This window comes from Haemaphysalis longicornis, unplaced genomic scaffold (assembly GCF_048455015.1).
Source record: "Haemaphysalis longicornis isolate Haplotype H1 unplaced genomic scaffold, Haemaphysalis longicornis Haplotype H1 scaffold_10, whole genome shotgun sequence".
Classification (NCBI taxonomy): Eukaryota; Metazoa; Arthropoda; class Arachnida; order Ixodida; family Ixodidae; genus Haemaphysalis; species Haemaphysalis longicornis.
Window position 1 is genome coordinate 57,262,465 of NW_027526204.1, and position 27,453 is coordinate 57,289,917.

General features: G+C 44.9%; 2 long non-coding RNA genes across 3 annotated transcripts; both read right to left on the minus strand.

Moving 5' to 3' along the window:
• Positions 1-2,175: 2,175 nt before the first annotated feature.
• Positions 2,176-3,167, minus strand: LOC144158599 (uncharacterized). The gene is made up of 2 exons (XR_013320144.1): positions 3,028-3,167; positions 2,176-2,963 (listed from the first exon to the last, which is right to left on the minus strand). It is a non-coding gene; the product is annotated as an uncharacterized LOC144158599 (long non-coding RNA).
• A 402-nt stretch (positions 3,168-3,569) lies between these two features.
• Positions 3,570-27,411, minus strand: LOC144158597 (uncharacterized). 2 transcript variants are annotated; one of them, XR_013320139.1, is made up of 7 exons: positions 27,145-27,411; positions 19,375-19,529; positions 19,281-19,314; positions 17,394-17,534; positions 17,266-17,328; positions 12,660-12,798; positions 3,570-4,051 (listed from the first exon to the last, which is right to left on the minus strand). It is a non-coding gene; the product is annotated as an uncharacterized LOC144158597 (long non-coding RNA). The 2 variants fall into 2 exon arrangements; XR_013320138.1 differs by lacking the exon at positions 19,281-19,314.
• Positions 27,412-27,453: the final 42 nt, after the last annotated feature.

A 27,453-nucleotide genomic window follows, 5' to 3' on the forward strand; every position in this document is an offset into this window, starting at 1 on the left:
TCGCAACAATACCAGGCCCCATCTGTGCCTTCGTACCCAGTATGGTTGCTCCCACCCACGAGTATTCGCACAACCGTGCCAGGAATCAGGCGATGAGCAGATTTTCCCACTCCAGCTCTTAAGTTTTTTAATCTGCAACTGTTACACAGCAAATATGCCTCCCATGCCCATATATATACTGATGGCTCAGTTACTAAAGGTTCCTCCACGATGGCTGTTTATATTCCACCTTGACAACCCGCGATCACCAAAAAACTCATCCACAGGACATCATCTATCGCAACTGAGCTCGCCGCGATGCGTGCGGCTCTTCAATACATCACAACTCAGCCAGCCAGTCAATGGGCAATTTTTAGACTCTCGCGCGGCCCTTCAATGCCTTCAGTCTTTTCCTAATAAACAGCTACACTGGGACATTCGGTTTTTACACTACCAAGCTGTCAGTGCTCACCACCTCATGGAACTCCAGTGGATTCCGGCACAATGCGGTGTATCGGGCAATTCTACAGCAGACGCTACAGCTTCCTAGGCTCACAATTACGAGGTTCCTTTTGCAGCCGCACTGGCGTCTCGTGTTGCACGGCAGGAACAGCTTTCCCATGGGCTGCTCCATTACGCCGATATGCACCGCTCTACTCCCTCGACCCACAATGTACTTTCAAGTTACCGCCTGGTGTGAACAAACATGACAGAGCTGCAATACACCGCATACGTCTAAACGTCGCCTAGACAAGCCTTTTCCGTTTTAAGCTTCAGCAGACCAGCTCACCCTTGTGCGAAGACTGCCACTGTCCAGAAGATATCCACCATGTCATCTGTGTGTGTGAACGATATGATACACCCAGACTCTCCTTGACAGTGACTTTGGTCAAACTACCCACATCACGTCTTACGTTGCATGATGTGCTTGGCCCCTGGTCATGTGCTAAAATGGCCTCACGTGTGACGAAAACCTTTCTCAGCTTCCTCCGTAGTTCAGGTCTAGACAACACTCTTTAACAGTGCTGAACATCGATGATATGTGCGATATAGGACCGTGTTCCTCATCTTTCAACTCAACCTCTGTGGAATGTCACAGTGAACATTTCGCGTATGTGTGTTCAGCATGGCTGCCATAGTAATGCTGAATGTGCCGCATTCCTGTGAGGCTACTCCACGGTCTCAGAGCTCTGTTCAACTTGATGCGAACATTTCCTTGAGTATACTTCGTTTCTTTTACACTGAACTTGGTTGCGACTCCAATTCTCACCATACCTTTTTTTTTCTTATTTTTCCTTCCTTCTTCCTTTTTTTTCTTTCTCACTCGTTTCCTTTTTCACCTGACGTAGCATGTCAGGCTCTCTGCTGGACAAACCTCGTATCATTAAACCGTTCTCTCTCTCAAATCTGGTAGTGTGATGCATGTCAATTATTGCAATGCCCATCTGCATGCATACTGAACAAAAATTGCTTTGATTTGTAGTTCACCCATTTTTAATAACAGCTGCCTCTTTGACCTTTTTAAAGTGCAGTTCTGGCAAAGCTGGGGCAAAATGTGTGCCCAAAAAGGGTCATTTGGTGCCGCATAAAGTAGCATTTCAATCTTGGAGCCCACTAATGCGATTAGAGCAGTGCTTTGATCACTATGAAGGCCCTGATGACGCTGTGCATTGGAACCCATTGTAGTGCACATGCTGCAAAGTCTTGCCATCAGTTACTGCTCACTGCACTTATTTAAAAAATTCTTGTTACCTCAGCTTGAATTCAATAAATTGCTTTAAATGTGTCAATTAACTCCAACTGTTGTGCATGATGAAAAAGAAGAGGTTGCCACGTAAGTTATCGCAGTGTTCATGGCTGTAGTTGGCCACTCATTTTTTCAAGTAGTCAAATGATTCACATTAAAGGCTACAATCACTATAACCTCACACACAGCTGTGACCTCTAAAGATTCATTTAAGAGACAAAAAATGCAATGAATGATTCCTTTCAGCCCTTTATGCATACGAACAGGGTAATTTTTGGTAATGGCTTTCTGTTTCAAAAATATAACTTACCACCAGTGTGGAATTTTCACCCCTAATCAGTTGTACTACAATGGTAACATGCAGGTGCTACAGGAAGCTTTTTGCCAGTTTGTATCTTTCAATGACAAGGTAAGATTTTTGGTGAATTGTTCTTGCAGCTTCATGAAGCTTCTGAGACAAATAAAACACCAGCTTTATTGTTTGTCATGGCATATTGTGCTCCAAACTTCACTATTTCTCATATATCTAGCACATTGTGATTTACCGAAGCTGCTTTCCGGGCAATGCTCTGGACAGAAGGCAGGCGTAAATAGGTCGGGCAAGAAAACAAGAATGACTGGAGGCCCCATCGTTCTGGTAAGGTGCTACTCCCTCATTTTCTTCTGTAGCATGTCGTGTTCGAGAGGCGACCATTTTTAGAGCAATACTTTTGTAACAATGCAAGCAAATGGCTTTTTTATTGCGGCAGTTTTTTTGCTTAATTCCAGTCCATTTAGAACAAAGCCTTTTCAAATATTTCAGTCATACAATATTGCACACTATACTATTAAAACGTTTGCTGACATGTATGACAAGCAGTTTTACCTACAAAAGAGAAAAAGTGTGTTGCCAATGCAATCTTTCATAAACAGGAAGCATTGTATAATAACCCCTTATGGCAGATGCTAGAAATTAAAGGTTTTGCCAGAGTGCAATCTTTAAGGAATAACCAGATGGGTTTACAAATGTTACACACATTCCTTGGTGGAGTGCAGTTTTTTTTAGGTTAACCAGGTCATGTCTTTAGTAAAGCTCTTGACAAATGCTATACACATAGGGCTTCGCATTTGAGTAAACCGGATGTATTTTTGAGTGAAGTCTGTGACAGATGCTACACAATTAAGCCGCTCACCAGAGTGGAAAGTAAAACTGTTTTGACAAACGCTACTAACATCGGGTCTGTCATCAGAGTGCAACCTTTCGCGCTTAAGCAACAGGACTTCTTCCGTAAAGCTCTATGGAGAGATGATACACACAAGGCCTTTCGCCAGAGTGCAACCTTTGACGAGTAACCAGGTGAGCCTTTTTAGAAAAGCTCTTGTGGCAGATACTACAAACACAGCGCAATATTTCATGGCTAACAAGATCACTTTTTTTAGTAAAACTCTTTTGACAGGTTCTACACATATACAGGTTTGGCGCCAGAGTGCAATCTTTCATGAAGAACCAGGCCACATTTTTTAGTAAAGCTCTTTTGACAAGTGCTACACACATAGTGCCTCTCACTAGAGTGCAATTTTTCATGCCTAACCAGGTCGCTACTTCGAGTAAAGCTCCGCTGACAACTGCCACACACATAGGGCCTCTCGCCAGAATGCAATCTTTCGTGAGTAACCAGGTGGGATTTACGCATAAAGCTCTTCTGACAAGTGCTACAAACATACGGCCTCACACCAGAGTGCAATCTTTCATGATAAACCAGGTCGCATTTTATAGTAAAGCTCTTCTCACATGTTCTACACATATAGGGCTTGTTGCCAGAGTGCAATTTTTCATGCTGAACCAGATTATATTTCCTATTAAAGCTCTTTCGACAGGTGCTACACACATAGGGCTTCTCGCCAGAGTGCACTCTTTCATGGCTAGACAGGTGGCTTCTTGAAGTAAAGCGCTGTCGACAACTGCTGCACACATAGGGCCTTTCACCAGAATGCAATCTTTCGTGAGTAATCATGTGGGATTTAAGGAAAAATCTCTTCTGACAAGTGTTGCAAACATAGGGCCTCTCAGAGTGCACCAATCGTTCATGCCTATTCAAGTTGGATCTGGTAGTGAAGCTCTTCTCACAGATATTACAGATGTAGGACTCTTTGCTGGTATGAACGTTTGCGTGGTGGTAGAGGCTGTATTTATCCCCGAAGACTTCTTTGCAAACTGTACACATGTAGGGTGTTTGTCTTGAAGGTACTTGCACACAAGTGGTCTGGTGGTTGCACTGTTGACAAGACAGGGAGAAATAAGGCTTCCCTCCAAACTGGATTTCTTCTGTGCCTTTGGGAGAATTCCTAGGGAACCAAAATGACACCAAATTAGAAACTCTGTCAAGGAATGGAAAAACTCCAAGGACACCTGCACACAAGTGGGCTAGCTAGCTGGCCTATCAACACTGTGCGAAAAAATTGTGCGCACACAGTGTATAAACTGTGTTTTCGGGTCATGAAAGGATGAACATTTTAAAATTTAAAGTGGTTGTCTCTAGAGGAGAATCAGAGTAATGCTTGCACAGTTCGCAACCTAATACTTCTTCTACACACGACATGACAAGTCGCCGTCTCACCGTGGATACACTAGCACTGTCTGCTTGACTGCCCACCCCGTACTTTGGAAAAATCCCACGAGACAGTGCAGCAGTCCTGTTGCATGGACCCTATGGGACCTGTATTGACAAGCCACTATGCTATATGAATGATTGGGGCGTGCTGCACCCAACTGAAACAGTGCTGCGGGTTTGCGGTGCATGAAAAGATGCAACACTGGCTAAAGCCTGCATTTATGTGTTGTGGGAGTGTGGAGCGGTTGAAGGCCGGGATAATGTGTTTGGTGGGGATTACCATGTTATCTCTTCAGACAATGATACACCACGCACTGCCGTAATGCTCTGATGATTCTGGCATTCGAGCAGATCGACACCCAATTGTCGGATCCGACTCAGAGATTCCAACAACAGTTGTTAAGAGCGTGGTGGGGTGCGACCTTGTCAACACGTAAATGTGGGCTAGTTGGTTCGAACTGTGAAACATGGTTAAGTAGCGCGGTAAGGACGGGACAAAAGTAGGAACCACACAGGACTAGCGCTAGTCCTAGTCCTGCACTAGTCCTGTGTGGTCTCTACTTTTGTCCCGTCCTTACCGCGCTACTTAACCATGTTTCACAGTGCGACCTTGATTCCCAGATGTAACATGCTATTATTGGCAAGAAATTTCGAGGCCTGCTGTTGGTTATTTACTTCCACCAGGAGTTTGGCTGTTCTCGTTTTCTTAGCTTAATTTACACTTACTGATAATGCCTTCCAGAAATTTCGCTATTAGGAGCACAGACTGGGAGGCAACAGGGCTTTTTCGACAGACTGAAAAAAAACCGGAGGCGATTTTTTTCAAGCCACCTCCGGTTATAGCTCACGGTGGCTAAGGTAATGGTTATATGGTTTGTTTGATACATTTTGTTTATTTGGAATGCATGAGATCATATCTTACTGCAACTAAGCAGGAAGCTCAGCCGCCTCTTTTTAGAACTCATTTATTTCCGCCAGAATGCTTCGTCCGATGCTGCTGGCTAGATTCAGTTCATATATAGCCTATGCTCCCTAGCCACTCCCGAGAGATCCCGATCTTATCCTAAAATTTCTGCATATGCAAGTGGGCCTACACAGCATGCACGCAGAAACAGTGAGCAGCGCATGAAGTGCATCCAGAAGAGTGAGTGCGCCAGCTTGAAAGATCCACTAGGGGTGCTTTTTTACAACTTGTGAACATGCTGGGTACTTTGCTCACACTTAATTTCAACAAACCATGCTCAGCGCAACGTTTTTAAGTGATTTCTCTGTGTAATGGTCATTCCTCACCCTACACTGCAGTCATACGCTTCTTACAAACCACTTGAGTATGCCACCACAACACTTACCAAGGTCATATTTGGTGCCTTGTAGCTTGAAAGCAACAAAAACAGTGCAAGATGTTTTTGATGTAGGTGATTGAGAACAACCATGGCTTTAATTTGTGAAGGTTTGAAAAAAATTAAAGTTGGCCTTTTTTTTGGTTTCGAAATATACCAAAATATACAAGTATATACTAAAATATACCAAAATACACAAGTACTAAGTTTGTTAGATCCGTTTTTGAAGGTGCACGCTACTTGGCTGATTAAAATTCAGGAACTCATATACATCATCTAGATTTTTAGGAGGGCCCCCACACTTTCATTGCGTTGTCTTTCCCCTTCCTGTTATATAAAGTTAACAGCAGCTGGAATGAGTGCACTTATGAAGTGCTGTAAGCGAAGCTTTTTTGAGTCTCAGTGGCGGCCTTGTCACCAGAACACACTGTAGGATGGCCAACTTGACACAATGGGAACACATGATGATGAGGAAACAAGGAAAAATGCTTCCCGTGCTGGGAATCGAACCTGGGTCCCTCATGTTATGATGTCAACATCAATCTGAATCTGCTATTCCAACACCGTCGAAGCAGTCTGGACTTTGACTTTTGTCCTCTACTCAAATTTCTGAATAAATTGAATTCAAGCAAATAAATTGCAAATGCCGATTTACTTATTTCACGCAAACAGTGGTGCCACTGATGAACAGTGATTTGGAGCAATTTTGTATAAGCAAACTATAACTATTAATTTTTTAGCAATTTGAAGCAGCTAAATGCCAGTTTTGGAGCACCTTGGAGCAACTAATCAACTGCTGGATGTGTCCAAAAGATCTCTCACACTAAAAATTGACCAGTACCATCCAGTAACTGACGTGGAGGTGTTCTAACAGTGTCATATCGGATGAAAAACGTTTCAAGGTGCTTTTCACACATGTGGTCACAATGAACGGCACTGCTGAAGAATAATGATCTTCTTGTCCTTAGTAAGAAACTTTTCCGAAGAGTCACTGAAAATGCTTCCCAGTTGGCAGGCTCGAGCATGCAATAAAAACAGCTTTCACAAACAGCTCTCTCAATAACCCAAAAATAGCCAAATAGACAATCAAAAAATTTGCAACGAACCACAAGAAAGAGTAGCCCGATTTCGCTATTATAGCCCAACCTGGCATCCCTAGAATCAAGCAATGGGATTTTTTTTGCATGTACTTTGAAACAGGCGCTAGATGCCGCCACAAGTTCGATGCAAATAAATTCTCCCAATATACTCCACCCAATACCGAAAACGCAGCAAAACATAATTTGCAAGGTATTTAGTTTCTTTCTGGTGCAGATAAAAGGCAACATGCAACACGATAATGATTAATGAAAGGCTTCGACAAACCTGTGTAGCAAAAAAACAACGCACCTCTCGCGCCACTTTTCCTGATTATGAATTGTTGAGGCAAGCCATCATGCTTTACATTTTCATTTTATGAGATGCAGGCGTTCGCTATCAGTTTTCGTGCGCGTTTCCACCCTAGATTTTTTATTAGAGAGACTGGCCATTTTTCCTGGGCCGCTCTGTTTGCGACGGTCCACTCAGCGAGCCCCGCAAGCGAAGCGGTAGAGCTTGCAGCAGAGTGCCTCACGCATGCCCCGACATGGCGCTCCTGCTGGCTCTCAGAGCAAAGAGGGCTGGCAATAAACTCTGTAAAATATGCTGTTGGGCTAGTTGGTGCACATTGCTTCAAGAAAACGAGCGCTACAAACCAGGACAGAAAAAATGAAGAATGACGAGACAGATGCGCTACTAACAACTGATTTATTCCAAGGAAAGACGGGTATCTGGAGCTTGTAGGGTATAAGAGAAGCGCATCTGTCTTCGTCGTTCTTCGGTTTTCTGTCCTGGTTTGTAGCGCTCGTTTTCCTGAGGCAATAAACTCTACCTAAAACTATCTATTGTTTATAGCAGGAACCACTTGAAACTATGGCAGGCAGGAAATATTTCAACTGCGGTGCACCAGTGCTGCAATGACTTGCAAGACGAAAACTGCAGCGGTACAGCGATGGCGCAAACCAAACTCGCTTCTCTGATACACAAACTGCAGCAGTAGTCTGCAGCAAACGCGATTATGGGTGCTAGGGAGTTCGAATTATCAAGACGAATTAGTTATAAATGTCTAGAGACCACTGTGAAATAGTGCTTCTAACAAGCCGCACGCGATTTGAGCGACAAACATTTTGTCGCACTTTTGGTGCACTTGCTTGAGAAAATGTGTTTTTTTGTCAAGATGGCGCAGGACACCTCATTTTGCGCAAACTGGCGCATTTGGCACAGGAGTGGGAGCACTGCACAAAGAAAGCTTAACACTTTAAATATCATCTCATTAGATTACATGGGCTTTGATTTTTGAGGGGCTGTAATTGTGGAGGTTTTCTGCTTTCCCTGTAAGCTTCAATGTCACACACTACTCGCGCTGCATGACGTCCATGTTTTCATCACATGTACCAGGAGTTCCTGAGCAACCAAGCTTCTTGGATTGTGCGCCCTTTGGGAAATGCGCTTTGCCCCAGTATGCTTGGATCTCGCACGCTATTCCTTGGCTGTGATGTATTCAGGTACTGCATGACGTCCAAATTTCAATAGATGTTCATGTTCCTGACCAATCGGGGTCTTTGCATTATGCACCCACCTTTTGGAGTGCTCTTTGCCTCAGTACACTTGGACATCGCATACAATTCTTTGAACTGTGACGTAGTCAGGTACTGCATGACGTCCATGTTTTCGTCACATGTTCAAGGAGTTCCTGGCTAATTGGACTCGTGCATCGTGCACCCCCTGGAGTGGTGTTTGCCCCAGCTACTAATGACGTAGGCACCACAAGTGGTGCCGGCCATGCGCTAAGAATTGGAGATGTTGTGGGTCCATGCCCACCTGATATGCACTTAGCGCATTTGGACAAGTCTGTAAGAAGTTGAACTCTACCCATGTCCTTGTGTAATGGAGTGTAATTGCACCCTGCCTTCAGAACCATCTGCGATAATTCACATTTCACACCTCTTTGTATATCGCCATTACCTGCTATTTGCTGACATCAAAATGAATAGCAGCCCCTGTAAGATCCCTGCTTTTCCTGCTTGCAAGGGCAGCAAGCCAGTAACCAAAAGCTTCTTACACTTAGCGCATTTGGACAAGTCTGTAAGAAGTTGAACTCTACCCATGTTCTTGTGTAATGGAGTGTAATTGCACCCTGCCTTCAGAACCATCTGCGATAATTCACATTTCACACCACTTTGTATATCGCCATTACCTGCTATTTGCTGACATCAAAATGAATAGCAGCCCCTGTAAGATCCCTGCTTTTCCTGCTTGCAAGGGCAGCAAGCCAGTAACCAAAAGCTTCTTACTAGAATGCAAGGCACAGCATGACAAGGATTTCTTGATGTAGGAGCACCCTTGGATGCTGATTCCCAGTTTCAGTAAATCGTGTAGTTCCGAGAGAATGCCCTCCCCCGAAACATCACCCACCCCCCTTCAGGGGCTAGATATTCAATTCAATAAAAAGACCCCAAAGATCGCCTACCACCAAATATGCACTAGCTTCGACGCCTTCGAAATCCCTGGGAGCTCCCTTCACGAAACCATCCTGCGGCCGCGAACACCGCCGATGTCTCGATTATCAAAAAAAAGACTCTATGTCTCCAACTTTTTTACTTGATATCTAAACAGTTTTGGTTTGTGGCACGTCCACATTACTGAACTTTGTCACACTTGACCTGAAAGTTCATCCATTCTGTATTTTTCATTTTACATCTCTGTAGTTCTGGGTGGGTGTTTTTTCGAAGCTTTCTGGTAATCAAACTGCCTTGCTCCCAGCGCTTTAACGCACACATTGCGTTTCTGGCAGTGGCATGAGTCAGCCAGGTCATAACGATCACCTTTGTCACTACTGCAAAACTTCAAGTGAGCACCATGTGGCATCTATGTTAGCTGGGTGCAATGTCAGCACTATGGAAGTAATTATTTGCAAAGTGAAAGTGTTTTAGTTGGACCAATGGCATCCAGTCAAAAATCTAAGCATTTCCTTACAGAGTGGGTGGTGGACCAAAAAACTCTAAGATACACACATGGTGCAAGCGTGAAAACGGGCTTCCACTGTGTCAAAACGGTTACTTGAAAATAGAGAAAAAGAAACAATTCTAGATAACACAATGCATGCATTGATCATGAAGAAGTACAATAGTACACCTTTATCATAAAGCATGTATCGGTACAGTTAAACCTCGATGTAACGAACTTCAATGTAACGAAACCCTTGATGTAACGAAGCACGGAATTTTTCGGAACTTCAAGTGTATGCACACCATGTATTTTCACCCTCTGTGTAACGAAGTCCCGTTTGCCGGAATTTCATTGTAACAATGTTTTATGGAGAACTAGGCACGAAATTTAAGTTGTAGAAATATATTTTGGGAGACGCAAGCGCCGAAATGGGGTCTCAATAAAACGCGAACGGCAACACGGGGCCGCCCAATGCCGTGGATGCAGCGAGCCACGGGTCTGTGAGCGAGCCCCATGCCTACAAACTGCGTGGCGTGCATACACGGCTGGCGCACTGTTTCTGTCGGAGCTTAATCTTGTACGCGGGCATCAGCGTGAACCGCATGGAGCGTTTTCTCCCCGCAAAAACTCAAAACGCGCCCCGCAAGCCACAGGCGCGCTGACGCAGCCGCGGAGACTACCCACGCTATGTGGCTAGCTCCAGCGACCGCTTCCAACCGCTCGCTGAAAGGCAACTTAAGGGGCAAATGAGATGGGCACGCGAGAGAAAAAAAGCGGATAATGTTGGCGAAATTTTCACAGTAAAACGTCATGCGCGCCGCTTCCATTAAACATCCTCTGCGGTGGTAAGCCTAATCGCCTCTTGTGGGGCCGCCGCTGCCGCCGTTTTACCCTTCGTTCGAGTTCGCTCATGCTTGTTGGGTTTCATCGTTCCAGCAAGCATTTGTGAATCTTTATGAGCCTTGTGCGCGTGTTTTTTTCACACCCGCGTCCGCGATTGCGCACTGGCTGCAGCTTCTGCGTCAGGACGTGACTCGCACTGCACGCGGCAGTGGGAGGAGCCTGACCAGTTTCGCCAATGGGGAGACGCGCACCCTATGGCGGGACCTTCGAAGCGCTCGGGCATGCCGAGGATATGTGATGGGCGCTTTCATAAGCGGCGCGTATGACGCTTTACAGTGAAAATTTCGCCCATGTTATCCGCTTTTTCTTGCATGCCCCTCTCGTTTGCCCCTCGAGTTGCGTTTCATCGAGCGGAAGCGGTCGCTGGAGCTACTCACATCGCGCGAGTTGTCTCCGCGGCTGCGTCAGCGCACCTGTGGCTTGCGGGGCGCGCTTTTGCGGGGAGAAAACGATCCATGCGGTTCACTCTGAGCCCGCGTAGACGATTAAGCTCCGATAGAAACAGAAAGAGTGCGCCAGCCGTGTATGCGCGCCACGTTTTCTTTTGCAGGAAACGCTTCATGGGATGAACACCCCATTAAAAGCGCGAATTTCAATGTAGCGAAATTTCAATGTAACGAAGTAAATTACGAATTTTATCGACTTCGTTTAAACTGTATATGTTTAAATTGTTCGTAGATACGTTTACTCAGTGCAAGAAACATTATCGCATGGGTTCGTTCTTCGTTACCGATTTCAGTCTTTGAAGGTTTGAAAATCGATTGGACACACTTTTAGTGAAGGCTGGATGCACTTTTGATGCAGTTCTGATGTCAGCTTTCATGCTTCCCCCAACTTTCTTCAGGTAGAGGTGGTAAAGTTTTTAGGGGTAAACAACCGAGTTTTGTTGGATGCATTTTCTTTATTCCGAACGAAACAATGTCACTTAATCCAAAGCGACTATGAAATCACAATTTCTAGATCTACCAGCCCTACGTGTCCCGCCAAAGAAAAATGCTGGCAACCGTGACAGTGAGCCGTGCTGCAACATACTTTTAGCTGTACATAAGATGAAGAGGTATTAAAAAACTTGTCCCCGTCTAAAACAACAATATGTGCAACCTCTGCTATTTCTTCATGCGGTTTTTGAATCAGGCGTTGAAATCGGAGGAATTGTCTGGACATGTAGTGTCATGGTTAGACACCATAGACACATGTCGCCAACTTTCAGACTTCAAAAATTTTAGTGTGAAACAAATTATTTCTGCCTGTTTATTTAGAAATCCCTCGCGGCTACCCTTGAATATAAAACGCTAGCTTTCGTATCGGCTGAAGCACACGCACTCCACAAAGATCGGTTTTCTGTCCTTTTAAAAGCCATGCTAGCTGAATTTAGCATCAACAACTTTTTAGGAAGGCCAAAGTTTAAATTAAATGGAACTGGTCTCAATCGCTGGTAAAAGCAGAAGCAAGGTCTTTATGTTTGCAATGGCAAAAATAATTTTTAGAACTAAAAAGCTGATATGTTAACTAAATAAAAAACCCTAATGAGTTTGTAAGTGATCAATCTCTAATCGTTACATGAATATCGACACGCTGCATGCGACAACAAGGGAGATGAGAAACAAAAACAGATTTTTTTGGACTGGCGGTCATGCAAGCAAGCACTAGGTTTTGCACATCAAGTGCTTGTGAGCTTCTTTTTAGTTGGAGTTGCAAAAAATACCCAAAATATGCCAAAAGATGCTTGTGTCATTAAAAGAGGTATTAAAAAACTTGTCCCCGTCTAAAACAACAATATGTGCAACCTCTCCTATTTCTTCATGCGGTTTTTGAATCAGGCGTTCAAATCGGAGGAATTGTTTGGACATGTAGTGTCATGGTTAGACACCATAGACACATGTCGCCAACTTTCAGACTTCAAAAATTTTAGTTATTATTCCCACGTTCATTTTCACTGGTACAGGACCTCCCTCATATAGATTTGCCACACCACAATGGCACTGTGCAAAATGAATAGGTGTTCTCCAGTCAAGCTCTTCAGTGTTTATGTTCTGCAAGTAACACCCTTGCCAAAACTGCTAATGAACCTACCTCCCACCAATGTTCCGTGTGCAGCCAAAATGTGAGTAGCAAGAGCATGTGCGAAGACCACCCTCTGCTTCAATGTCTGTTGCATATTGTGAAAGGCATTTCTTTGAGGCACCAGCTTCCACATTGCTTGCACTTAGACCTGCAAACAATAATGAAGGGTCAGAGGATCTAAATACAATGAACATGACACCAGTTATATATTTTGTGATATGTGGGGTATCATCAAGTTTAATACGAAGGGTTGTGCAAATTATCCACACGAACAGATATGATCAGATGTTGAAGCAGCTGCTTTTAGCACTAACACTAGCAAATCAGCTTTGTGGAAATGCTGCTGAGGTGTTTACAGACAGCCCTCACTTCCAAATCCACATAATACCAGCTGAATCATTGGTGCAATTAAAAAATAACGAATAAGACTGTTCAAGTTGTAGTTGTGCTGCATCACATTGTTTTAAACACGTAATTCACAATAAGGCTGTTTAGCCAAAGTGTGGAGGCTAGTTTCTCCGTAACTGGCAGGAAAAGAGAAAACAGCATGCTCCGTTTGCAGTTGCAGCAATATTGTAGTGATTCAAACATTTGATTCCCCCCCCCCATGACTGTTAGCAACCATTTCTTTTGTTTACCCACAAATTTCAAAGGTTAAAACTGTTTTCAAGTTGCAAGGTATAGCCTTGTGGACTTGCTACTGTTGCTGTAGCTGACGAAAGCAAGTCAGCAAGACGACATAGAAAGCAGCACTTTCAATCACCCTTTAGCAGAAAATGTCACAATAGGGCCTACGCATTCTTAAATTTAGTGTGCTTTAATAAACTAATTACACATTATTAAATTTTCAACTTTTGTAAACATTACTCGTAAGTGCTATTCACATGAGGGTCCCCTTGAATCCACGCAAGAAAAATTGGCGTGTATCTGCTTGCTTTGCTACAAATATCATCAAAATACAAGAGTCATCTGCCATACCGGCCAGATAACTTTTTCTCCTTTCCCCCTTCCCACCTCTCCTGCTGTTCCCCTCTTGTTTTGGTCCTCCCATTGGAGGTTTGCTGAATTCAACTGAGTTTTCCAAAGTTCACAATTGATTACAAGCAAATCTATGGGGCCAGTTTTGTTAGGGATGGGGTTAGAATGAGGTTTGGGCGCATGCCATTTTTCAACTGTGTGGTTACAATATTGTTTTCGATACGTTTCTTCTGGCTTTCAGAAAATTTACACTGATATTTATTCTAAACTAAAGGAACAGTGCTGCTAGTATTAGTTGCATGTTTAGGTTGTGCCTTTTCTATGCCTAATGTTTTCTTTTTGCTGAACAAAGTTGACAAGTATGAGGTGTGCTACCAGATTTATTAGGAAATGATTTTTAAACAATTCTTTTAGCTTTCACCATGGCGGCTGAATCAAGTCAGACAGGGCAGTAAACGGACTTGCAGCCTGAAATGTCTGTTTAAGCTCGTGAAATACTACCTTCTTAAAAATTTCCATATTTTTATTGCCTATGAGTTTCTTGCAGTGCATCAGCAATGGCAGCTGTAAAATTTAGGACATTTACTACCTCAATACGTTCACTGTATATGAGTCATAGTTGCACAATTGATAAGGAACCATTGAAACGAAAATATTGATCACACAGGTGGCCATGAGAGCCCACCACTCATTAAAAGGGACATGCTCCTCGAAACTTTTTTTTAATAATGAAGTAAGAGGCTGACATTTTACAGCTGGTAAAGATTGAGCTCCTCTGGTCATATATGCAGATTTCAAATAGCTGCTCAGGATGAAATGTTATGGAGCATGACTTGCAGAAAAATGGTTTTTTCGTGCACACTTTTTTTATAGTAAACATTTTTCCTGAAACTTTTAAAATAGCCTAGGTGGTTTCTTATAAACTTCAGAGTCCCGAAATCTACCTGAAAAAGCCTTATATCCATTTTCCTCACAATGAAAAAAAATGACTGGTAGTGTGTTTTTTTTTGTTCTGTATATTAATGCTTTATGACCGTCAGAAATATCTAAGGGCACAAATTGCATAATTACCAAGATTTATAATGAACATCTGTGCAAAATTTCATCATGATACGACAACTCTAGTGGGGAAAAATAGTGTGCACAAACTCAGAAAATGGACAAAAAAGACAAACGGAAAAAACGCAATTGAAAGTTTATTTCTTTGACATATTCAAAAATTCTTGCTCAAACAACATGAAATTTGGTGGGGATATAGTGTGAAATGTCCACATTGAGGTATTAAACTAGAACTCTCCTGCTGCGTAAGTTGCACTCTCACGGTTCTTGTGGGTGTAGTCCTCGGTACGGGACCGTTTCACCAGGCTGCGGCGATGGGACCTAGCCTCAGCAGTCAGCTTGGCAGACATCTGCCTGATCCACTGCTTAGTTTGACCAGTTCTTCTGAAGGGAAGATTCCCAGTTCTTGGAGAACTTGCTCAAAGCTAGTGTGGCCCTTGTTGAACCACAACACTGGCCGTTAGTGTGGCCCTTGTTGAACCACAGCGGTGGCCGTTTCCACTACAGTGAACTGCAGGTTGTACGATACCGTCCTGTGCCAGATGCGCAATGCTGCTTTCACCTTCATGGCATGGGATGAACAGTCGACATTTTTTTCACACAGGGGCACAAAAGGCTTGCCACACTTCTTCCTCTTGCTCAACAAGCTTTTGGTGGCGGCTGCAACTTTGACAGTATTTGACAGCACCTCAAAATCCAAGCAGAATCGAGTGTCGAGAGAATTGGCAGTGCCAACACCGTTGTGGCTCTTGTGTCTGCTTCAGCCAAGTACCGTCAAATATCACACTGACGTCAGTCTGACCAGTTCGCAATGCAGTTACTTGCCTAAGGTTGTCAGAGACGACTTTTGTGGCCGCAACATGAACTTTCCTGGCAATGTTGTGGAACGTCTTTTGGTGCAGTTGTTTTGGTAGACCAAGAATGGCACAAAACCTGCACAGCTGATCGTGTCCGATGCCAACTGCACGTGCAGCGAGGACCGCTTTCACATTGATGGCGAAACTATCATGGGGACTTCCCCTGCAGAGTTCCGGGTCGCGGCCTCTGCGACCGATGGCGGCAGCGTGCTGCGACGAGCAAACAGAAGAAATCACTCCCGCAGAGCACTTCTCGTTGTTGCACTTGAGTTCCAGTACCGATGCGAGGTCCTTCCGCTTGTTCGCGACCTCAACTACGACGAGTTCGCACTTCCCCCACGTCATGCACACGGTGCCGCTCACAAGGTCAGTCAGAGTGCCGACTTCACAGATAACTGCACTTGCACCGCTCCTGTTGCTGGCTGTCTTCTCACCGTGGAAGGCTGCCAACTTCTTCTCCGATGTGCTTACAAAGCTGATAGCGTCGCTGATAAAATCAGCCCAAGTGGTTGAGCCATGCTTGCGACGCTTGTAGGCCAGGCGCCGTTAGGCCTCACTGCGCCGGTCCTGCCGGCGTTGGCCGTGGTCATCGCAATGCTGCGCCGCTTGCACTTTCCTTTGTACTGGCATGAAGTACGCTACTTTCGGCGACAAAAGTCACGCTTCTCCTCACTGTTCATGATTAAAAACATACGATCAGGAAATAGAAAAGATAGCGCGACGTAGCGGACAGAATGATGCAGGTGATGGCGGCTCACAAGCGGCAAGAGCCAATGGCGGTCCCGATTTCGTGTCATGTGATTTAATACCCAGTAGGAGCTCGCAAAACAAGCGGGAAGAAATATCTTTTAAAATTTTTTTACGCGGGATACGAAGCTGGCATATGGCTCAATCGAGAGAAGAAGGCTTGATCGACCTCTCTCAAGTGACCGAAATGGCAGCGAGCCACGCTGCCGTGCGGGATAAATTCTCAAACATGGCCGAAATTCGGCTTAATTGCGCGATTTCTTGGGTCACTGCGAGTCATTCAGAGACATTTTTCACTAAGTTCTTGTTCATATTTTGTTTTCAGTTTGAACCCATAAAAGAAGTATAGCCGAAGATGATAATGCAAGCGAAAAAAAGAAATCGGGATATTTCGAAAAAATCATGTTTTTTTTACCCGTGTGTCCCTTTAATAGTGTACTAATGTTACGTTCTTATGAGATTGATTCCTTTCAAACGTTTGGAAGGTTTATGACATGTGATGCATATATGATAGGTCGGCCAGTAAATGGTCGCAAAGTGGAGATGCAACCTCATTTTTTTTCGTTGACCAGTCTGTTGAGTTGACACAGACGCATTGGTGCACCATGTGGTGCTGAATGGCTGCATAAGAATACGAATAGTGGTGCTAAAGAGATCGGTGGCATCCCTAGTTGCATCAACAAGAAAAAAAGAACACAGCTGTCTCGGGAAGTGGATGTCTTGGAGAAAAGCAGTAGCAATCAAACAGTGCTGTGGCTTATCTGATACGACTGCTCCGAAAGCATAAAATGCAGCAAGACGAGTTCTTTCATGCAACTAAGGAGGCCTCAGATTGCAAAAATGGAAAAGCGCCATAAAAATGCTACCACCTGAGCAGACAATGCTCCAGATTTACATCAAATTCTTTTGTGTGTGTGTGTTGATTGCTTGATTCTGGAATGCTCCCACGACAAAAGAAAGCCCACAACTCTTACCTGGAAATTCCTGTTCTGTTTGGGAGCTAGCACAGGTCAGTAATCTGAAATTACACTGCGTACCTAAAAAGAAAATTCACTGTCAGAAAAGCATACACATTATCAGTTAGGTAACGTAGAGGCAGTACCTATTGCACAGGTATTAATGGATGCCTGTGTCGTTTTGCTGCACCATTCATCCCGATTGTGGGCTGCATCCATAGATGTACCGACACAACCCTCTAGCATCCACAAATTTGCACGTGGCATGCTTGCTGTTGTGTTGCTTTCTGCAAGCAAAAGACAATTACCACTTACAGTTAAAATGATCATGGCAAATACTCAGATGACCATCAGTAAACTTATTGCTGGTTTTAATTTAGAAGCAGAAACAGCATGCACAATACAGCCCATCAGACAAGCCTGCCGTAAAACAAAAAAAAGGTTACAAAAGGCACCACCCTTGGTATGTAAAATAAGTCATGCTTACCGCAGGCATTGTTCAGCCCCTATACAAAATTGCAGAAGCTATCACAGTATTGCTTGGCGGGTGTGTTGCATGTTTTCCCATACTCAGTTGCCTTCGCAGGAATAAAAACTATAAAAACGTCATTATACAACTAGTTTCTGTCGCCGGCAGCAGGACATCCTGATAAATGTGGACCAGTGTAACGCCACAGCGCTGTGGCACAAAGAAGCCGGTGGTGATGTGAAACATTCGTTACATCATGCACATTTGCACTTGGCTTATGCTGTTACAATGAAGCAGTGGCCAGCATTTGCCTTCCATTTAGTGAACAGATCTTGCAGCACCAACCAATTCAGAAAAAATTCAAAACTATGCAAATTCGTGTACCAAATGCTATATCCTGGTTATAAATGCATTTTATGACAGATTTCACTTTCTTTCTGATCAGAATCTTGGTTCTCTACAACTTTGAAAGCCCGAAGTTATTTTTTTTTTACCCTTTGCACACCATGTTGAAAGCATGCCCAACTGGCAAAATGAGACCACCAACTGCAGTGCAGGAGAGCATTTCTGATTCCAGAAAGTTCCATACGTCACCAAAAACATATGGCTTGACGGTTGCGGTATAGTCTGTCACTAGCTGATAGCGATTTGGGTACTGCTGGTGACCTGAGGTAAGTCACAGGCAGGGCAAATAATATTTATTTCTGATAAGTTTCTGGCCATGGTTGGCTGCCGAACTTGCTAAAAGGCATCTCCACAAACAAAAAAAGGCCGCATATATCTTTTTAGTTTCGGCATTTGGTATGGGTGCTTTAAATATTCATTTAGGTTAAAAATTCTGTTATCATGGGCAATAGTAATCACAAATGGCTTAGATCATGCCTAAAACTAGTGTGAAGCCCTATGTACGAAATTGATTTTCTAGCAAGTCCTGAATGGCAGCATGTTTCATCCTTTTTTCAAAGTTAAAAGTTCATGGCTTCAAAGAAGCTGTAAGGTAATACAAATAGTTCATGAAAAAAGGTATTACACATATTGCTAAAACAGCCATAATTTTTAGGCTTAAACTGAAGCTGGGAAAGTGCTACATCTGCGACATTATGCATGGAATGCACCAATCACGAGTCTGCAGGTTTAGCACAAGGACTACTTATTTTTAGATGTCCCCTATAATGGTCCAACAGTCAGTAATTTGAAACCCACCCTTTTGTTCACCAATTCACAAGCTCGCCATTCTTAGAGATGCTCATATTTTAGCCTTTCTGTCCTTGCAAGCCACATAACAAGCATCAGCTTTATGCACTCCTCAGAACACGTTGGCTTACATATTTTCAACTCTTTCTAGAGATATGCAGATGTCTTAAAGCCCTTATTGTCGCAGTGAGTGATGCTTCAACCATTGTCCTCCATGATGCATGTGATGTCCCGGCAGAGATTGCTGGTTCTGCCCTGCTGAATTGGACATGCCTGAACAAGTTTATAGCGCATGCCCGTGCATTCCACATAGTAAATATCATCAAGAAGGACATGAACAAACCTATGCCCATTTCAGCCTCACACTTACAAAGTCAAGAGGACACAAAACACACATGTTGAAACTGAAAAAAAGCAAGAAATATTAAAAAACATTAAAATTTAAATTCCTGCTACACATCTACCTTTTTGGGAGTCAGGCTTTAGTCTCACTCGCATATGATGTGGCCCAAATGTTTCACTTTGGGACCGCAGAAAACATCTCCAGCTTCAACCTAAGTCAACTTCCTGTAGGTCTTCAACAATAGTCGTGTTCCCGGAATCGTCTTGTCGTCAAATCCTGTAACAACAGTGTTGTTAAAGTCCACAGCTGTTTTTGGTGCACTCCTAAAGAGATTTTTCATTTCTTACTGAAACTAGCTGTACGAGAAAGTCCTAAGGGTAAGTGTGTTAACTGGAATCGACCCATGTGTTTTGACGGTCATGTACAAACGGCTTTCTGCATCTAGAAATATCTGCTGGTAGGCATCTTGCAGATCCAGATTTGTAAACTTCCTACACCCGACAAAATGCCCATGGGGGCCAGGCGGACATTGTATGGCACCACCGTCACTTCAGTGGACAGGCGAACCGCTCATCTGGTGATGGTCAGCGCACATGCTTGTAAATGGCTTTCTACCTTTCTATTGGGGTCCAGCTTGCAAAGCGTAGATAACCACACTTTTTACATGGGCAAATCTTGAAAGTGGAGGCAACCTTTATGACGCATGCCATAAGTATGAGTGATCACAGGATCAGGCGGCTTGGAAAAAAACCACCCTATCTACCAACAGTTTCTGCCTGATCATTACCTGTGGAGGTTCACGCACATCGACGAGCCAGAGGAGGCACGATGGCACAAGAGTAGTGAGGAGGGCGTGCTTTGTGCTGATGATTAAAGACGATAGTCTTTCTTGGGCTACTTAAACCCAGAAATTTTGGTCTGTCTGTGTTGTCTGTCCGTCTGACTCGATTCAGGCACCCGGTCAATGTAAAACAAGGCCTGCGTATAGTCTTATATATTCACAGGGTCTTATATAGTCTTATATATAGTCATATATATACCTTGTTATATATAACAAGGTCTTATATAGTCACAGCTAAATATAGTCACAGTCCGGTGTAATGTTCATACTTGGTCAATATTGGTGAAGAACAACAAGACATTATGCAAATATAGGACAACAAAGCAATACAGAAGTGATATTTGCAGCGTTCCTTTATAAAAAATCGTACATGTTTGATTTGTGCGAGGTTAAATACTTCATTAATTGCAGAAAAAAAAATCGCTCCGCCGTCGCCTGCACCATATAGCTTCTGGCGGCATTTTAAGAAATCAAGTGGCAACAGTTACGAAAGGTTCTACTGGTTCCACGTTCTTCTTGGAACGCACGTGGGCTAGGGAAACGCGGTACTATAAACATTGAAATAGGGCGTTTCAATTCACGCGCGTCTGCGCCGTACGGCAGTGCTGGCATCGAGGCACCCGGCCTGGAGCAGTGGAATGCGGTAAATTTAAATAGGCTTGAACAAGCCTTTAGCGTGTTTCCCTTGGGAGGAGCGCGACGCAAGAGGAACAACATGAGAGGTGAGCGGAAAAGCGAAGGGAGGCATTTACTTGGAAAATGTCAACAAAGACTATCGTCTTTTGTCGACATTTGCAATGAAAAGAGCAGATACGCAGCCAATTTTTTAAGTGAGAATAGGAAAAAAATTGTCTCAAAAAGGAACTTCCATCAGCGTGAAAGATCTGGACACTGGAATAAAAAGATCCCGTTCAGCGGCCGACTAACCAGCATATAAATCCGGGCCTGTATTGAAGGTCGCTAGACACCTGCCGCTCTGGGACTGTTAGCATCTAAAATGCTTTGGTTGCCGCTAACCTGCTATTGACCACTTGGGTCAGCCTCACGGCCCTCCTGCTTCATGCTCAACTGAACGACAGTAAAGACGTACAGCCTCGTCGGCGCTAAGTGATCTGCAGTCGCACGTAGTGCCACATAGACCCTCGGGAACCAGTTCGTGTGTAGTTAAATTTTCAGGGGACAGAGAATTGCACAAAGGGGCTACTCCTGAAGTTTGAAGCACAACGTGAAGTACCAAATCAAAGAACTGAAATGCATATAGATCGTACATAACGGTAATTTGGAGTCACTTTTCTGTAACTCCATGTCTCTGCTGTCTTTCATTCAAACTATTACGGCAATCATTTAAAGCCCAGTACTTAAGGTCAGGTCTCAAGTTGCGCAGTTGAGACCGCACCAGTTGATAATTATACACACGATCAAACATGGGCTGGGAAGCCATAGCTTCGACATGGACCTTTTTTCAGTGGCAGTCCTTTTAATGGCCACCAGGGTGAACTAAAAATGGCAGTAAAGCACGCCCCCAAGAAAGTCGTGCTTTCGGAGAACTCATGCACAAAATATCCTGGTCCTGCAGTCCCTCCTGCACCCACCCGTACCTTTCACAAGAATGTCACGGGAGCAGGCCCACGTTCCCGTGACTAATCTGCAGTGGTCGAAGCACCCCTTTTTCTTTACTTTTTTTCATCACTCCCTTGCTGGTAGGCATGTGCTTGCAGAGGGGTCAGCCTGAACCGCCTTTGCCCCTTTTCCTAGAAAGCCTTTTTTTGTGTGCACCTACGAACCCACCACGAGCTGTCAAAAGAGTAAAAATAAAAACGCGCAGCGCTAGACAGCATGGCCGTTCCCCAAGCAGAAAGCTGCGAGGCGCCCTTCTGTTTATTTTGCCGCAGGCACCTGCCAAGAATGGCCGACTGGCAGCCCACGCATGCAGATCGCTACTGGAAAAAAGTCCATTTTAACAAAGCATGCCCGCCGCAATGTTTATTTGATGATTTTGTCCTTGAGCTACGATTTCTCTCGCTACATTGCAGTCATAAGCTTCTAATATAATAACCTAGTTACACGGGCACGCTTAGAAACCACTTGGGTATGTCACTGCAATACTGCTAACAAGGCCATATTTGGCACTTTGTAGTGGCAAAACAAAAATAGTGCAACATGTTTTCGATGTAGATGATAGACAGCAACCGTGGCTTTCATTTGTGAATTTCTGAAATAAAAATCGATGGCCTTTTTTTTAATTCACTTTCAAAATATACTAAAATGCATTACCTTGATGCAGTACAGGGCTTTTTTTCATATACAAGTGTCCTGACCACATTAACTAAAATTGACTTGAAGATTGCGCAAAGATCCCGAAGAAACAAAAATAGTGCAACATGTTTTCGATGTAGATGATAGAGAGCAACCCTGGCTTTCATTTGTGAATTTCTGAAATAAAAATCGATTGCCTTTTTTTAATTCACTTTCAAAATATACTAAAATGCATTACCTTGATGCAGTACAGGGCTTTTTTTCATATACAAGTGTCCTGACCACATTAACTAAAATTGAATTGAAGATCCCAAAAAAACAAGACCTGCATTTGACAATTTTTAAAAAATTTTACAATTGGAGAATTTTTATTTAACGGAATTCACTTTGCAATCCAAACAAATGCAAACATGAACACATTAAATAGTTGAGAGTATCCAAAGTCTTCACAGAAAAAGAACTAGAGAGATAGCTGCAGTAGTTTTTGTTTTACAGCGGTAAAAGTTTCCAATTTTCCACGAGCCGTTCAATGTGCCTGTGACTTCAGCCGGCTGTGAGAATTTTTTCGAGAAAGGGAGGAGGAACAAACGTTTATTTTACATATTTAGAGCAGATGGGCGGCCGCCTTAGTCCAGGTAGCCGCGTGCCGTCGCTGCTTGGGTGGCCCGCTGGATCAGGCTTTGCTGGTCCTGCAGGTCCGAGCTGGTCAGCGCACACTCCCACTGCTCGAGAGTAGGTGTGGGGAGTGGGGAGGGGTGGTATGGGCAGAAGAATACGAGGTGGCGGGTTGTGTCTGGGGTGTGGCAGTCACGGCAGTTATAGGTGAAACGGCTGGGGGAGATATGGGAGAGGATGGTGCCGTTGTAGAATGTATTTGTTTGGAGACGTCGCCAGATGCGGGATTCTTCATTGGTGAGTGCAGGGTGTGGGGGAGGGTATTCTCGGCGGGTGTGGCGATAGTGCGCTAAGATGTCGGAGTAGGTGGCCGGTAGTGGGTGTAGCGTGTCAGTCAGGGTGTCCAGGTCGCCTGGCCTCGTAGGGAGTGCCCGGAAGTGAAGTTCACGGGCCGCAGCATGGGCTGCTTCGTTCCCGGGGAGGGAGACATGTCCTGGGGTTCAAACGATAGTCACGTTAGGAGGTGATACTACGGCTTGTAGAAGCTTGAGGGCAGGTAGAGAAATTCTTCCAAGGAGGTATCTTCGACAGGCTTGCTGCGAGTCCGTGATAATTGTGAGGTAGTCGCACGTTGCTGTATGCATTGCTAGGGCTATTGCAGTAGCTTCCGCTGCAGATGGGGAGAGGTGGTGGTATGTGGCCACAGTGTATAAGGTGCCGTTGGTGTCGGTGACTGCTAGGGTTGAGTGGGAAGTTGAGTGAGCGATGTCGGTGTAGCGGGTGTCGTTGTCCGATGAGTACTTCTTATGTAGGTAGTGAACACGAGCGTTGCGACGTCCTTTGTTGTACTCGGGATGCATATGTCGTGGAATGGGGGTGACTTTGATGGTGGCCCGAATATGAGGTGGTTGGGGTTCTGGTGTAGGACAGCCTAAATTCTGGAGGACTGTGCGGCCTGTGGGGGGTGAGCGTAAGATGAGAGTTGGCTGGTTCTTTGGGCTTCTATAAGTTCGGAGAGCGAATTATGCATGCCAAGTTGAAGGAGCTTGTTGGTGGAAGTGAAGGCCGGTAGTCCCAGGGCTATCTTGTAGGCTCAACGGATGAGAGCATCCAATTTGGAGTGTTCTTGGGGTCGGAGTTGGACATAGAGAGTGCCATTTGTAAGCCTGCTGAGCGGTAATGCTTTCACAAGTTGACACGTGTTTTGTTTTTTAAGACCGTGTTTGTGTATGCATATACGACGGATGAGGTGGGCGAGTTGCGATATTGTGGAGTGTAGTTGGGGTAGTAGTGCTCTTCCAGATCCATCGGCGTGGAAGCTTACACCCAGGATTCGTAGTGTCTTCACTTGCGAGACAGGTTCCTGGTGAATCATGACCTGAGGGTCCGGTGCCGGTTCGGGGGGTCTTCCACGGGTGCGTGCACGAAGGATGAGAAGGACTGATTTTGAGTGGTGACAGGTGAGCCCTCGTGGTGCTAGGTATTTGAGGACGGTGTCCACCCCTTGTTGTAAAGCGGATTGTTGGGTGCTGGGTGATCCTTTGGTGATCCAGAGGGTAAGATCATCCGCGTAGAGAGCATGGTGAAGGTTAGGGATCCCGGAAAGCTGCTTAGGCAGGTCTAGAAGGGCGATATTAAACAATAAGGGGGAGATAACAGAACCTTGTGGGTTGCCCTTGGGGGGTGTGGAGAACGTTGGGGAGATCAATGATCCGAGTCGGATTGTGGCAGTTCGGTCGGATAAAAATGCCCGTACATAGTCGAAGGTGCGTTGACCGCAGCGTGTGGTGTTTAGCCCATTGAGGATGGCTTCATGGGTGACGTTGTCAAAGGCTCCACGTACATCTGAAGCTAAGATTGCGCTGGGATGAATTTTGCTGAGGTTGTCTATGACCTGTTCTTTTAGCTGAAGAAGAACGTTTTGTGTGGAAAGGTGGTTTCTCAACAAAATACCTTAACATAAGTTTTCCCCTGTGCAGAAGGAGCTATATATAAAATTTTCACCAAAATTAAAGATGCCGACCAGACACGCCTCTCACCTCTTTCATGAAAACATCCTAAGCAGTTCATTTGTGCGGTGCGTGCAACCAGGTTTATGAAAACTACGGCAGCGATTGTGAGCTGACTTCCGAAGCTGAAACATCATTCTGTGAACATGAAGGTAACCGCAATTAGCACTGGAGGGGATACACTATAACCGTGCCTGTATCCGAAATAATACGGGGAAAATGCGCACCGAATCGAAAACAATGAATAACCAGTGGAATTTTCATGCTGTAGAATGTTGCGCAAAGCAGCATTGCTTTACCGTTTTCCTGCTTGTGAGAGTTGTTCAACACACATGCTCGTTGAAGCTTACAAGCATAAAACTCGCATTCTTCCCTTCAGAGTTTGCTTCGTAAGCCTCTTGTGCAAAGGATTTTCGGTTGCTTGGGGTGCAGTTACCAAAGGGGCATCATCGTACTGTTGCAGCTTAACTCTGACAGCAGCTGAGAACGAAGGGTGGATTCGGGTGAGTCCTTCCACATAGAACATGGGAAGACACACCGTAAACTTGCTTAGGCATACCTGATTTCACACACTACTACCTGCAGTCTTGGCCGTGACAAGGGCAGACATCCCCGAGGGTGATGAAGTTTTGCTTACTGCGACCGAAAGTCCTGTGTGGACATCACTAGGAAAAATGGGAAATGTGCTGGGCAGTGTCTAGTTTAATGAGCGCATACAAGTGACACTTGCACTGTGCAAGCGGGGACAGAAGCAATGAGCAAATATGCAACCTTCTTCGTAACAACTATGGGGTTAGAAATTTGTGATTAAAAAGGCTGGTATCACAGCACTGACTTCTGCAACAGCGTGGCTTGCGTCGTAGAGACGCCAAACTCTTATGTATTCTTTCTAATATTCTGATGGGTGCTTCTTTCCTAGGAATCACAAAACAGCATTACATACGCCGGAGGGCATGATAAATAACTGGAGGGAATGAAACGAAAATGATCGGTTTTTGTCTTCCATTGTTTCGAGCATGGAGGGCACGTACATGAGAAGCACGGCATGCTGTCACCATTTTGCTCAGACGTCAGCACTGCGGAGCCCACAAAAGGTGTTGCTTTGAACTCCTGCCAAAACCGAGTTGTCTGAACCGGTTTACACCTACCATCACAGTGGATATTTGATTGCAACTTTCACCAGAGGCCCAGGTGGTGACTTACTGCAATTATCGCCCTCATTTCTAGCACACAACTTTCTTTCACTAAGAGTGCCATTGTGGTGGGTCATGACAGTTGTCAGTGTGATATGTTGCGAGCACTAGCACCACCCACTGCTGAAAGCGCGACTGGGGTAAGCGGGGCAAGGCCTGTGGGGTTAAACAGTTACGTTGTCACTTATAGAGCTGGGTCCTCACCTCTACATTTTTTTGTGTTACATACGTGATAGAATGAGCGGTTGGCATGCGTGGAACTACCTGTACAACCATGCCTATTTTCAGCAGGATCCAAGCATTCAGGAGGAAAGCCGATACCTAGCCTCCATACATGGAGCATGTCCACGAGTTCTTTGAAGCCAACGATATTTCAGCAAAGAATATGGCAATGTTTTTTAACTTCTGCGGGCAGCATACCCATGGACTGCTTTGCAACCTTGTAAAGCCAGAAACTCCCCTAAAAAAAAAAAACGCTCGACGATGTGCTCATTGTACTGGGAAGGCACTAAATCCCCACGCCATCCGTTAATTGTAGTGCAACGGTTTCCTTTTAATTCAAGGGGGCATTGCAAAGGAGAAGCAGTCCGTACACACAGGACAGCGCTGATCATTTGTATGCTGTGTGCTTAGACTCCCCCTTTTGTGCTGTTAAATTGATTCACGAAAGCCCACCCAGCTCCGCAGGCACCACCGCTCGGCGCTTCCCTCATTACTGGAATGGGCTGCCACATAAGACTTTGCTGCTGCGACCCCAGCTACGACCGAGACCGCCGGAGCCTGCGGGAGGTAGTTGACATTGCGTGTCACTCGCGACTGGCGGTCAGGAGTTATCAGGTTTTAACGCATCCGTGCGGTTAATCAACACAGGCGGATGGTCGAAGCAGCGCGCGCACGCTACCCCGTGCGCGAACGAATGTCCGCGACCGACCGCAAGGCAGGAGACGCGACAGGCACGAGGACCGAGGCATACAAACCTTTTCGGAAGCAGCTGAGGAGCAAGCACGGACCAGCAGTTCACGAGATGCCCGTGTGTTTTGACAGGCACCCACAACGTTCGTGGAGCGCGCGGTCGGGCACAAGCACGAGCTACTACTCTTCAGAGGTGCGCTCTCCTGCGTAACCGACTTTTACGCACTCCTGATAGTCAACATTGAAGCAGTGAACATAACAGCGCGAGGCACAGGAGAAATACCCAACGCGGGTGTGGAACCTCCTTGCTGAAAAAATGCAACATGCACTTAAGTTTATGAAACGTCTAGTGAGGTACTGCGGCCTAATTGCTG